This window comes from Schistocerca serialis, chromosome 11, assembly GCF_023864345.2.
Source record: "Schistocerca serialis cubense isolate TAMUIC-IGC-003099 chromosome 11, iqSchSeri2.2, whole genome shotgun sequence".
NCBI lineage: Eukaryota > Metazoa > Arthropoda > Insecta > Orthoptera > Acrididae > Schistocerca > Schistocerca serialis.
The window spans coordinates 78,174,326-78,189,571 of NC_064648.1; positions in this window are offsets into that span (position 1 = coordinate 78,174,326).

A 15,246-nucleotide genomic window follows, 5' to 3' on the forward strand; every position below is an offset into this window, starting at 1 on the left:
TTAATGAAATTTTCGCCCCTGTATTTTGGACGGTCTTTTTCAGTAAGCCAAAATTACACTTCCTGGGAGATTAAAACTGTGTGCCGAGATTAGATCTCGGTCCGGCACACAGTTTTAGTCTCTCGGGAAGTTTCATATGAGCGCTGACTCCGCTGCAGAGTGAAAATCTCATTCTGGAAGCCAAATTTAACGCACCTGTGCAACTGTGTTTTGTTAGTTTGCTGAGGATGACAACCAGATTCGCAGTGTGTCTCAAACTAACCGGTGCTCTTTCACCCTGCACTCAACACAGAGCATTTTCTTAGAGCAGGGTTGCCCAATCTGTGCCCTGTGCAACATTGGTGCTCTGCGAGGACAGAAAATGTGCTCCACGAAAAAATGTTTATAACATGGCGTTTTTTTCGTCAACATCTTGACGATATTAGTTTTTATTTCATTTTATTAAGGTTCCTGTGTTAATAGTCATGAGCTAAGTTGAAGTAATCACTGAATAAAACAAATCGTTCTAATTTTTTAAAGTTTCATTAACATTCAAAACAAACAAGGCGTTTCGTAAAATTACTAAGATTCTCGAAGTGTTCCGTCAGAGGAAACGTTTGGAAACCCCTGTGTTATATGGGTACTCGATATTACGTTGCAATTTCTGTTCCACGCAGTGTGCGTCTTTATACTGTATTCGGAGTGGTTACCACTGAGACAAAGTACCTCACGTTTCCGAACAGCTGCTGAGACCTTACTGCCAGTGCTTCAGACAGCAAGTAAACCATTTTATACACATGACTGAGTGAGACACTCCTTTAAATAAAAATGACTTGGACCGAGCATGTGCACAATGCCTAAGAGGTGAAATACGCCTTTAACGACATTTTTTAAAAATTATCTGATATATTATTACTCGTACGCAGTTCATATTACAACATTTATTAACGCTGACAAAGGACGACACCGATACCAAACTCTCACTCTCACAAACGTTAGACAGATAATCAATAAACATGAAAAATACCTCACTGTGAAAATCACAGAATTTTAATGAAAAATCTGAAGTTCCCTGATATGGATGTCTCATTCAACAATGAATCTAGCTACGTGCGACTGCGGTGTCACTAAATAAGGAATGTTGCCTTCATTCCACCTCATACTCTTTCCTGCTCTAATTTCATTCCAAATCACTAGTCAAATCATCCTCCCCTGTCTCACAATATTCAGACACAGTTCACTTTAACTCAGACGCACCCACGGCCACCTGCACGGCTACTCTGCCACGAGTCCCCTGCTCGGAGCCTGCCTCGCTACCCCTCTGACGACACAACTCCCGCACTCCTCGCTGCCAGGCAGACTCTGGCCAAAGACTGACCGTGAAGAATAAGAGGTTCAAGATTGTTGCTTGGCGGCCGAGACACACATAGTACGTATAAAATAATGAAATGCAAATGACAAACTCACAGAAGGTCGGAAGAAGAATTTTAAGGAAAATACTGGGAGCTGAAAGAAACGCTAATGCTGAGTACAGGTTAAGACCAGACAGAGTGCTGTACTTGAAAATTGAAAAACTAACTGATGTAATGTGGAAGAGAAGACTACAGTTTTTTGGAGGTATATTCAGAATGGATAACAACAGACTAACCAAATGTATATTCACATTACTCTATAGCTACAAATCCTAGCCCACATGGTTCATAGAGACTGAAAAGGACATGGAAAACGCTGGAATTACAATACACACAACAGAAAACAGAACACATTTCAGAAAGGCAGTTCAAAAGACAGAATTTTAGGAGAGAAAGAAAACAACTAGACGAAAGCGGGCTCAAGAAGAAAGGGAACGACACTCTGAAAGGATGAAGGAAATGTCGAAACTAAGGAAATCTAATACAATGAAGAGTACTCGCAGTTGATTCATCGTACCCTCCAAATGGGTTATTGGAAATAAGAAGAAGAAGAAGAAGAAGAAGAAACTTACAGTAGACCTATTTCACAATCTATTTCGCTATCTCACAGCCTCTCCAGCCAGAATTTTGCACACGGATGTTTGCACATGTCAAAGATGGTACTGAAAAATTCGTCTACGTAATATTACACAAAAATAGTAGTAAAGTAGGAAGTAGTGTAGTATAGTATAAATAAACATAAAAAGATAACAGAATATGCAATATATACATGTGACTGGCATATATGCAGTGTAAACAAGTCATGAAAAACTTTTTTGTTTTGTAAGTGGCAGTGCTCCGTCGCTGATAAATAAATTTGCAAAAGTCATCGTCCATTTCTTGCTCAGGTGCACTCCAAGTAAAGTTACAAATGTTGTGTATTTAGAATACGCTACATTCCGTTTGAAACAGTGTGCACAAGTTGAAGGAAATTGTCCACTACATTTGTGTGCACTAGTTATAAAGTCATTAATTGTGGGAAAAATGACATTCACGACATTTTTCTTTGTCGTTATTCTGCACAAAATGTCGTGAGGCTGGCTGTGATTACGTAGTCTTTTTGTCGTAGCAAATGTGTATCGAAGCAATGTCTTTTCGTGGTTTTCATACACGAAGCTGTTGGCACCAGTGTACACAGTACGCTACGCAGCGCATGCTGAAGTGTCTTCCAGCATTTGTAACGTTGTAATATCTCACCAACTGAAAGCGCCGTACCGTGACTGTGTGGGAGGCGGCTGACAACTCAGAGCCAGACCGCTCACAAAAGGCACCTCCACGTCACTTTAACAAAATGTCTGTGAAGCCTTCTAAAATCACCATAATGGATTTGGCATGCCGTCGTAAGGAAAACGTCCATAATAAGTCCATTTTTTTCACACTGCAGAGAATAACTCTACTCGAGTTCATGAATGTGCTGTTTTCGCAAAGTACGTGTATCCTGTTACAACACAGTGAAAGAAAATAAATCTTTTACATTTATCTAAAACTACATATGTTGAATTCTCAGATTAAAAAACAAACAATAACAAGCATTTCTTACGAATATTCAAATTACAATATACACTGCTGTGTTGGCAGTGACATGTCAGACAGAATAATCATAATCAAAATCGGTTTCACGCTGTGAGAGAAAAGAAACATTAAAATATAGTGACCACTACACGTACAATGCGTTGTGAGAGTATCAATAGGCAAACATTGTTGTCTGTCTTATTGCTTTTCACACGAGCATGCGTCTGCCACTCGTGTTGTTATGCATGCGTACAATGCTGATTTCTGCAGCGTGTATGTTTTTACATACTCGAGTAGATGCCCATAAGGATACAGGCTAAAGGGAAGGAAAGGAATGGAATATTAACAATATTTTACTTCTGCAGAGAAAAAAAAGAAATTATAACATCTGTCTTTTGCCTCTGAGTCACAAAACATAAAGCAAACGAAAATGTGTTCACAAAACCTTAACCTATGCGCGTGCCGATTACTTATAACTGCCCCAAACGCAAAATTTAAGTGGTATCAGGAAGAGTACTTAATATCTGTGAAAAAGTTAAGTCAAGGTGCAGAACGGAAACAATTAAAAATTTATCTCTTTCCGGTTAAGTCTATTATCTAGAGGCGAAAAAGAATGAGAAGCGGTATTATCCTGTAAATGAGAAAAAAATACGCTGGCGCAAGCAAAGTCAGAAATACATCAAAGCAAATGCATCGCAATAAGAGTCTTCAAACCTTCTCATTGCTGTTCACAAAAAATTGCATATTTTTGAAACAATGTGATTATCTTCCTGTAAATTCATAGCCTTGTATTATCGTTTTGCAACACCTTTTCTCAAACTATTAGAAGTACTACTCGTCAGAGATACACACCAAAACATAATCAACAAAGCATGCAACAAAGGCAAAATCATTACGTAGTCCGTGACAATGCCTAGCATCAATATGCCACTTCATGTCATAAATAATAAGCGTCTGCATAATAATCATAAAAAGTTCGCTATTCTCACTTCCTATTATCTCATCGTATTCTCATTATAAAAATCTATAAATCATTGCTACACATACTTCATCTATAATTAAGCCTCAAGTCTTCACTTCACATACGACACCTACAATAAAATTCTAACAGTGAATGAAGAAATCCTGGTTATATCTCAGTCTTTGAGTATCTCAGTGCAAGGCGCTTAAATTGAATATCTCCTCCGATTACTGACAGTACGTGTTATACCTGTGAAAAAATATATACTCTATCTGTTTTATCAGTACTGTCTGGAATCCGTTGTTGCATACTTCTGTACGTTAGGCTGTAAGAGAAAATGCTTTACGACGCGCAAAATTCGATTTATTGTTTCTCGTGTTGCTTTTATCTTCTGTGATGCCTTTGTCACTGAGGGAAAAATCATTGCTGTGTTCTTTTACGTGATCTCTGCTTGTAAAGTCATGTGCTGTAAAGATCGGGGTGAGCTATGTTAGAGCATGCGTGATATGTGTTCTGTTGTATCTATTACATAAAAATAATGACAGTGAAAATTAACATACAAAGTGGCTTGTACTTATGGTACTGTATGAGAAAAAATTGTTATTTTCATGTACACATACATGTCAATGAAAGAAAACCTATAGAAAAGCTTAACTACTACTTGCAAACGCTTGACGTCATAAGAAAATGAAATACGTGTTGTCATAACATAAGTGTTGTATATTCGTATGGTTTAGTCATCTCAAGGCAGAGTAGAAAGTCAAATAATTATACAATGAAAGGTTTTATATTGGTGAGGTGATGGAAACCTCTGGAAACTTTCGTTCTGAATGTTTCAAGATGCACTACGTTCGGAAGTGGGATTCATCGACTCCGAAATCGTCCCTTATACAGAAATACAAATATTTGACACCAGTTCTTTGCTTTAGAAGACAAAGGGTGTGCTCGAACTAAAACATTTTGTCCAACTTTCAATTTCCTAGTGTGACTTACCTTCGTTTTTAGCATTTTCCTTTTCTCAGCTGCCTTTTTTGTATTAGTAATTGCAATGTTAATCAATTCACGATGACGTAAACATTGTGACTTGGGGAAAGAAACAAGTCCTTTTACTTTGTCTGGTGGATTTTTATTCTTCAAAACTAAATGTGGCGAGAGCAAAGTGGTATCATTAGGAACTCTACTAACGGTGTGCTGAAATATCTGTCCCATTCAGTGTGTTGTTTGGTTCGTCTGTTGCTGCTTCACAAGTGTCTACCTTGGCTTTGATTCTTCACCTGTATTGTCGAGAGCAAAAGATGTGTCAGTGAAACTTTGTGTATACCGTTGTGTATTGTTTGTGTGTGAAAAAAGCTCCAATCTGTTAATTTACTGTTCGTCGATGGAAATGCTCTGCTGAAACTGCACTGTTAATCTCTTGAATGAAACAAAGTTGTCCCTGTGCTTTAATGATCTGCCAAATAATGTTGTTCATGAAATTGTCCCTGTGCGTTGATAATTTTCGTAGCAAACAGATCGTGAAAGGAAAATGTCTCACCTCGTAATGCAAGTGCTTGCAAACGCAGCGCTTGCTGCTCTCTGCGGTCCAGTTGCTGTCCAGTTGCTTCTCTGCGCACGCCAGTTGCAAATTTCTTACTTCAGTTGCAAATTTCTAACCACAGTTGCTCCAGACAGCAAGTACACTATGTTATACACACCACTGAGTGAGAGACTCCTTTAAATGAAAATGACTTGGACCGAGGATGTGGACAATGCTCTTAGGTGAACTATTACCTTAACAAACTGTTTTTACATTATCTGAAATATAATTAATTGTTTGAAATTCATGTTACAACACGCATTAACATTGACGAAGGGCAATATTGATATCAAACGTTTACTCTCACAAACAAATGTTGGACAAGTAATTGACAGACACGAAAAAATTATTACACTGAAAATTAAACAATCTTTAATGAAAAATCTCAATTCCCTTCACATGGCTGTCTAATTCGACAATGAATCTAACTACGCGCGACTGCAGTGCCACCAAATAAAAAAATGTTACCTTCACCCCAGCAGCGATGACAAAAACGAGCACACCTTCCAGCGACACAGTTGCTCTGAGCTAAGACTGCGAGCGAATAATAAGCGGTTCAGAAGTGTCTCTTAGCGCCTGAGTCACACGTAGTACGTACAAAATTCAGAAGTGCACATAACAGCGATTACATCTTATTAACGATTTTAATATTACATCCTGCAACGTCGAATGCTGTCTACCGATTCCTGTATGAAATGTAGCAATGGGTTTGTTCGCCTTCTCTTTATCAGCAGGTTAATGAGCATCTTGTGCGTGCCGCCACTTACTCTGCCATGGACTGCGTTTTATTTGCAAAGGGAAGACGCGCTGCTGCAAAGCTGGCTTTCAAATGTAGAGAAATGATTACGTCCTTCTTTACTCTGGTAAGTAATAACATCTGGCTACATTTTTAACGTTACATTCTGCTATCTCAAATGCTGTCTACAGATTCCCTTATGAACTGCACTAATAGCATTGTTCTCCTGTTGTTTTTCAGCACATTTATGATTTTATTCTGGCTGCCACTATTTTTTCTGTCAACAACTGTGTTTTATTTGCAAAATGAAGATGCTCTGCCTGAAAGAACGCTTTTAAACACACAGAAATCAGTACCTCCTTCTTTCATTTAGTAAGTAATTACATCTGGTTAACATTTTTACTACTACGTTCTATATATTAAAAGCATCACCTCGGTTCCGAGACTTCCGGATAATGAAGAGAAGCAAATTTCTCCACAGAACTGACAGAAATAGCTTCATTAAGACATTAATGGTTGATTGCTAATAAGTTGGAAATAATATAATATCAGAAAATTGAAACTACTAACTTATTTTGGTCTTTCGACAGAAATAGCTTCATTAAGACATTAATGGTTGATTGCTAATAAGTTGGAAATAATATAATATCAGAAAATTGAAACTACTAACTTATTTTGGTCTTTCATTATTATGAGAATGTATATTAATTCACTTCATGGCTGCCAGACACAGAAATCCGTTTTGTTTTCATTTGATGTGGAAGCTGTAAAGGAAGAGAGACCGGCAATATCACGAAACATACACACGGGTCACGTGGAGAATGACCCCCCCCCCCCCCCCCCCACTGTAACTCAGCTTGCTCTGCACATGCGCGAATCTGGCAGCTTGGGCGCGCCAGGAAAATTTTTTTGGGCAGCATCTGGCTACTCGCTGCTACTGCTCACACGGCAAACAGCCGCGTCTCAAGTAGGCAGGAGCGGGAGGAGGCACTGCTCATACGCGAATTCAGCTCTGCGCATGCGCACGAACGCGCTGGCAACTGCTCACAGGAACCTCGGGCTTCCTACGCAGTCGCGGCCGCGCGTGCGCAGTGACGCCTGTTTCCTGGCGCTCCCTGGCAGCTGCTCAGACGGACGTAAGCAGCCGTAGCAGGACGAAAGGCACCAAAAAACTGTCGCCAGAAATAGAAAATACTTTTTTCGTTACAGGCTGAACTTAATTTAATTTTTATCAGCGTATGACGCGGAATGTACAGAGTAGCTGTTTAGCGGAAGAGTGGAACTGTTTTCTGGCAACACTTCGATGGTTAATTCCGGTTGTGAATGGCGGTAGCTTTTTAGTTTCATTCCGTTCAACTGAACACAAATCTAGAAAGAAGAGGGATTTGCTTCCTGAAAGCGGAGGAAAAGCGTGACGCATTACAACTGTAACAACACTTATGTTACCATTTTGCCAGATATCGATGAGTCTACACTACTTTGCCTGTGGGTAACGTTGACCTTTCCACAAGTCCTGCACTTTCCAGCCGATTGACACAGGTAATAATGAACATTGAGCCATTCAGAGTGATAATGTGTATTACCTTGTATAGAAATGGGGGTGGAGGTACTGACTCCAAATCCGCCTCTTCACGCCTCTCAATGAAAGCGTCCTTTTATCCCAAATTCAGAGACTGGTTTCACTGTTCACGGTAGACTCACTGTGAACACTGATCCTATTCTTTACATATCAAACGAAACGTACCAACACCTAAATTTGAATTATATACGTTTAAGACCTTCTTCGCAGTACCTTCTTTATTACCTTTCTGGACGTGATTTTCTGCGATGTTTTGGGAGCGGATAGTCCAACTTGGTGAAGCTACAAATTCTTTCACTCCTTATATCGTTAGCAATATCAGAAACCATGTCGTGCAAGATGGTGTTGCTGACACTGATTGACTTTTCTGTGGCTTCATAGAAATAGGTCCAAAGTGTGTACATTAAACGTCGCTACTATTGACGACCGGATTTCACGTTATTCTGCATCTTCCTTTTTCCACCGACATATTTCGCAGTCAGTAAGGATATCACCGGATTGCTTTCCACCAGGGCTACCAGTATGTAAGCATTCCTTACCACACACTTCTCAACACGCTCTTTCATCTCATATACCAACACTTTCTGTACTTGCGGCATGGAAATTTTAGCTCTAAAATTTATTTCGGAGACATTTGCTGGTCGTCTACGTCACTATCGTTGGCCGTTTGTTTACGAGAGTAACCGCCTACGATTCCTTCACTTCGGAGAACCAGCAGTCGGTTTTATCGAGCATTTCAGTCCCAACGAACCACATACCGCACTATTCAAACGCTCAGCTGAGAGGTTAACAACAATTTTGCTCTCCGCACAGTCCTTACAGGTGTTTGCCTTTGATGCGTGTTTCATTTTGATGCATTCAGTTGGCGCCAATCCTATATCTCCGTAGCAAGCTGCGAAACATTCACGTCACTCCCTATGACCTGGGTGGCGAGACTGAATGCGAAGAATTTTTTGGTCACTAATTACACTCATGAGGTGATGGTACAGATTTATTCTCTGCTGGGCGTAGTGTAGCTGTGGCTGTGGATAAATAACGAAACGTGTAAGCAGTGATCGTGGCGCGAATTGTGTACGACGTGAGATCGACTTAACGGCTCTGGAGAACACGGTGTGTGTTTTGCTGTAACCTCTCACACCTCGCTACAGCCGGCAACTGGGTACAGGAGTGCGCTGTGTCACCTCTACACATGGTGTTCAGTACCACGGCGACGGTGTGGAAGATTGCGTGCGACATGATACGAAATGAGTAATGCAGTTCCTATCGCAATGTTGGGTATAAATAGCAGAGGACGCGAAAAAACAAAACTAGAGCCAACAGGCGCTCGCCATCCAGAGTAGCTTAACTTGGGTCGGTAGACGAGAATCGGTGTATTCGAAAGGTACGGTCGTCTGGGCGTCTCTCCAGACATGCAGAATTCACAGCTGTCGGCCGAAACCGGGCAATACTTCATGCAAGGATGGCCGCCCTGCATTGTGTAGCATGCGGTAATGAAGTTGCGTGTGAAAGTGGTGATACTAAGTGATAATCCCGATTTATTTTCGGCCTCGGTGTGGTGTGGCCGCTCTTCACTCTCTCTCTCTCTTTCCCTCCCTCTCTCTCCCTGCTCGCAGCGCCCCTACCGCCTGTTCCCGCCCCGCCCGCTGCTTCTGCGCATGCGCGGCCCTCGTCCGGATTCGCTGCCCACATTCCGCGTCACGCCCCCACCTACGACTTTCCCCGCGGCGTAAATGTCGCCCCCTGAAGCTACTTGTACGTGGATAAAAGTGCCGTAAGCATTTTTGCCTAAACCACCAGACCGAATGTTTACGCAGGTTTTCGTCACGTAGAGAGTAACGCAACATGTTACACGTGTGGATCGCTTCCCACAAAGAACTCTTTCTTTGGCTCGAGTTCCATTGTTGACATTCGGATCTCTGGCATATCTGTGCTGTTCTCTCGTGTTCTGGCGTGCGCCGAGGCTCACTTGTACGGAAATCGGTGGCCTTAAACTCATCGCTGTGATCCTACAGCGTACTGTACGATGCTCTTCAACTTCTCCCACTGACACCCTCGCTGTTTGTGCTGCAGAGGATATTTTGGTGCTGACTGCTCAGGTAGTCTGAAGTCTGTTTCTTGTCGCTCTTGCTAGGCAGAACGACTTTCCCACCTTTCTTTGTATTCCTGTTTACAGTCGTCTTCAGTGATGCTGTAACGGCCTTGTGATTCCTGATTCCCTCTTCTACCCTAACACATTCGAGAAGTTCGGGTCTCGTTGTTACCGGCAGGCCTAAGACGTTATCTTCACCAGTCGGTTCTCAGATTAATGGCTCGAGGTAGTTTTTGGGTAAAGCACTTGGATCAATTTATTATGATTCTCTGGCCCTACCACCATTCTTAGCCACGTCAGTCTCCCCGTATAGATGGCAGGATAAAGTTTCCACCTAAAACTGTAACATGGACAGCAAATTCACGCGAAATATTGTCCAGGTTCCCCTCAAACTGTTGCGCCACTGTTGCTGCTGAGTCAATAGAAGCGTCCGATCACCACGTTTGATCCAGCTTTAATGCTTGTCTTGACACAAATCATTTTACATTCGGGATCTCCACTGATCTCTCTAATGTAATCGTACTTTTCACTGCTTTAAACACCAGCGGTCGACCTCTCTTTACGACCTACGTTGCGACCGGAATTTAGAATCTCGTTGCTACTGACTTTGGGTTTCACTCAGCTTTCTGTGCCTACTGCTGTCTGACCATTGTCACAACTTATAAGCGAGATTAGTTCTGAGAACTTTCCGTAGACGCTCCTGCAGTTAACTAATACCATGTTGAGACAGTGAGAACAATTCAAGGCCAAGTTCTTCAGATTACAGCGTGCTGCATGCGTGACGGCGCTGGATCGGTTGTAATAAACGTGTCACGAGTTGCGCGGATTCTGGGAGCAATGGCCGCCCAACGTCGATCTGTCGCCAAAGGACGAAAAACCAGACACAGATCTTAACAGACGAGTAGTCCAAAGATATTTCTCGCACCGTCCCTGAGGACTAACCTGGCACGGCCTTTTACTTACCAAATCATTGATACATGGGAAGCATGTCAATACAAACGGCAGAATTTCAGCTCCGTTTTCGATTGGTTCCTGAGTTACAGTAAGCCTAGCGTGGTGGTGGTGGTGGTTAGTGTTTAACGTCCCGTCGACAACGAGGTCATTAGAGACGGAGCGCAAGCTCGGGTTAGGGAAGGATTGGGAAGGAAATCGGCCGTGCCCTTTCAAAGGAACCATCCCGGCATTTGCCTGAAACGATTTAGGGAAATCACGGAAAACCTAAATCAGGATGGCCGGAGACGGGATTGAACCGTCGTCCTCCCGAATGCGAGTCCAGTGTGCTAACCACTGCGCCACCTCGCTCGGTGCCTAGCGTGAGAATGAATCTTGTCCACTACAGTTGTGAAGGAGCTTTTTGGAAAAGGAGGACAATGCAATTTCATAATCTCAATACACTTCAACAGAACTGTATAAAAATTAAATTTTGAACGGAAGTACGTGAAGGATGCGCTCGATACTTCTGCTAATCGTAAGTGGAACTGATACTTTGAGCTAAAACTTATGAAAGCTGTTTACTCTTGTGGACGTGAAGTTTTTCAGTCGATTTCAAACTTTTTGATGAGAGTACAACACATTCGCGACTGCAACAGGAAAAGGCTGAAACACCTGTGGTACTCAGACTATCCTCCGTCACACACCAGAATGCATCTGTGAAGATATCACGTCATTTCAGACGTTTTTGATCGGTAAATTGTTTCAGAAAGGTGTTATTTGTCAATTTTTAAGCAGTTCGACACAAACTTAGATGCGTTAAATTTTATGTTCATTTGCATTATAAATACAAAAGAAGTTCTGGTACAGTCATTGTTTCCATGTCTAAAGATAAGGATTAACAGTATCCAGGGCCAACATTTTAATCTGAGTCATTAGTTTTGTAGACAAGTTGCGTATATAAATTACATTCCAAACGGCCTGCTCTCTCGCAGGCAAATTGTTTGATGAACTGGCTACAGGGGATTTCGCATCGTGTAGCGTGTCCTTCACTTACATTTTTATACAGTTCTGCTGCACTGTATTGAGATTTACGCATTTCGGTATCAAAGTTCAACAATTTCTCAGATACCAGACACACTCTTTAAACGACGAGTTTAAATAAATACAAACTCGTTTCAAAAGATATGACGTTACTTTCGTCACCGGATGTATGCGGTGAATGCCGTTGTGTTTGGTGATTGGAAGAACGCAGATGGAGTTCTGGGCTGTTTCCCCTCTGCTGAAGCGTGCCGTACCGTTGCAGTGCGCCGGAATGGTAGAGAACAGACGAAGGCCGTTAAAGGAGCGTTCCGAATTTTCGGCAGTCGCCGTTCTTCAGCGCGCTCTTTTTCAACTCCGAGAAACGCATAGTCTTCGTGAAACGAACGAAAATCTGAGAAAAGAGTGAAAATTTGTGGGCTCTTTCGTTGTGAAGCCGATCTCCTACAATGCACCAAACACGAAATTTGGATTTAGCATCACAAAACACGTAGGCCTAATTATAGAACCGCTGAGAAATGATGTTCCGCTGTTTCGTTATGGGACAACCTCCAGTTTTCTGCGCTTCATTCAGTTGCAGAGGTGAAAACAGACATACACACAACGTTGTATTTTAAGAATCTGCCAAAGGAAAGAGGTCTAAAACTAAACTCTGGAATATTTGTAGTTATTTAGCTCCATTACTTTGTAGATTTTTCCATTTTCTTCGATGGCGGTGCGCTCAACACCGATTATGTTAATTATTTTTCCACTTCAGCTCTAAGACTTTTTTTGCACAATTAGATATCCGTTGCGTCATTTGAATTACATTACAGTTACGAAATTACGGTTGAACCTTTCTTCACCTGATTCTTCTGTAGTCTCCTAGAGACTATCGCAACCTGTAAGAACTGTTCTATAACTGGCAATGGGAGAAAAACAGATTACTTTTCCTAATATCAGCCTTTACTGTGCAGCTGTAAGTAAACATATACAGGGCTGATAATATTTCGTAATTATTTTCTCATGTAGGGTGTGGGTCGTCCAGCACTGCATTCAGACTCAGTTCTGGAGACATTGTGCTGGAACAGCTGGAGTCTGTCAACCACAGACGTATCAGTAAAAACACCAAATGTAGAAATTACCCCGAAACTAATAACATACCACAAAATATTTCAAACATGAAACGATGTAACAATCATGGTGCCAAGGTGGACAATGTGTTTTGCATTTTAGCACAGCACTGTAGCTATCAACACAGCGCGCAAAATCACAATAAATTCTCCAGTTCCTGCATGGTGAGTCGTTTTCAGTATTTTACTCGTAGTATGTAAGCGCGTCGCACCAGTGAGTGTGTTGACATGTGTAGTTGTGAGAACTTAATGAAAGGGTGTATTGCTGTTGTGGCTTAGTGAAGCATAGTTATACTTGGAACCTTTCTCTCATTTGTCAGTCGTTAACTTCAGTTCCTCTTTTTTGGTTTTTGACAGTTCTGTCATTATATTAATAGTAAATAGGTTGCAGAAGAAACGAACCTTTCATTCTCAGAGGTAGGCCAAAATATTTAATTACCATTGCCCACTGTCAGATAGTGTAACTGTCAGGATATATCTGTGAAAGTACATCATTTCAAAGGTTTCAAATCGGTAGATGATATGAGACAGGTGTTACCTTGTTGAGATTTGAAACAGTTTTAACACGAAGTTGGATGAGTAAAATTTTGTGTTCATTTGCTCTGTAATTACCGTAAAACTGCTGGTACAGTGATTCTTTGCAAGGCTAAAGATAAACATTAACAACATTCAGGGCCAACATTTTAACCTGAGTCATTAGTTTGCAATCAAATAGCATTTGTAAGTTTCATTGAAAACGCCATGCTTCTCGCAGGCGAATTGTTTGAGGTGCTGGTTAGCCTGGATTTCGCATCGTATAGCGTGTGCTTCACATACTTAACGCTCAAAATTTAATTTTAAAACAGTTCTGCTGCCCTGCTCTGAGATTAACCTATTTACAAATCAAAATAAATTTTACCATTTTCTCAGATACCAACCAGACATTTACATACACGAGTTTGAACAGGAACGCGTTTCAGACTATTTGGCGTCCGGTTATTGAGCGATATGAGCAGTGAATTCCGGCGTGTTTGACGATGCGAGGACAGGGGATGGAGTTCTGGGCAGTTTCCCCTCTGCTGTAGCGTGCTGTACGGTTCCAGTGAGATATAATAGCAGACAACACCAGGCGAAGGGCGTGAGGCGCGTTCCGAACTTTCGGCGAGATGCATAACATGGCTCTCTGTTACCTCCTTAAAGAGCGTTTAATATCACGGCGGTGTGTAAGATTGTGTCTGATATGGAAGTCATAGTTGCACACAGCAACGAAACGTCAGCTTACATGTGCCACCTGTGGGGAAGATGTGGCAAAAAGAAGCTCTCGAGTTAACTACGATACTTTCCGATGAAGTTTCTAAAATGGCTCTGAGCATTATGGGACTCAACTGCTGAGGTCATTAGTCCCCTAGAACTTAGAACTAGTTAAACCTAACTAACCTAAGTACATCACAAACATCCATGCCCGAGGCAGGATTCGAACCTGCGACTGTGGCGGTCTTGCGGTTCCAGACTGCAGCGCCTTTAACCGCACGGCCACTTCGGCCGGCCATGACGTTTCTCCTCCGTTTTTAGGACAGGTGCTGTTTCTAAGAAACTCATTTAATATGAAAGTGGCAGCTATGGAAAGTTTTAAAAGAAAATATCGACAACGAGAGGGTCTGTGTGGGTAGGTGCCATGCATCCATTTGCCGAGAATTTGCCAGGATTACAATGGGCGGTTGAACTTGCTAATAACTTGGAGCAACACATTAAACTAAGGAGCATTCATAAGTGTTTGAAATTATTAGCCGCAATAAACATACATATAGTTGTACTTCAAACCAGAGAAACATATGTTTCAAGTAGTATTAACAAGAGTCTCGCAGAAGAATTAAATCAGCTGAGAAATCTTGGGATACTATTTACGCAGAAGTTGCGAAGTAGCAGAAAATATTGGAATATCACCTGAAGTGAATGTAATGATTGATGACGGAAAGAAACGGCAAGGCAGAAGGAAACGCTTTGTTGATGAAGCAGCAGCGGACGATTTAAACCATAGCTCGAGGAACAGTTTTCAACTAAACGTTTGCCACGTTATTACACAGCTGTAGCGAACTTGACTGTACAGCATGCAGCCACATGCAACACGGAGACATTCCGTTTCCTGTGGAACTACGTAAGCGAACACGATTCTCCGGTCCAAGAGCTTGTGGGAAACGACGAATCTTGCTACAGTGTAGACGTTAACAACGACGGTCTCGGAGAAGAAATTTTACTGTTGAAAAGATTGGTGAAGGCAATGTTGTGTCTGAGCATTTCTTC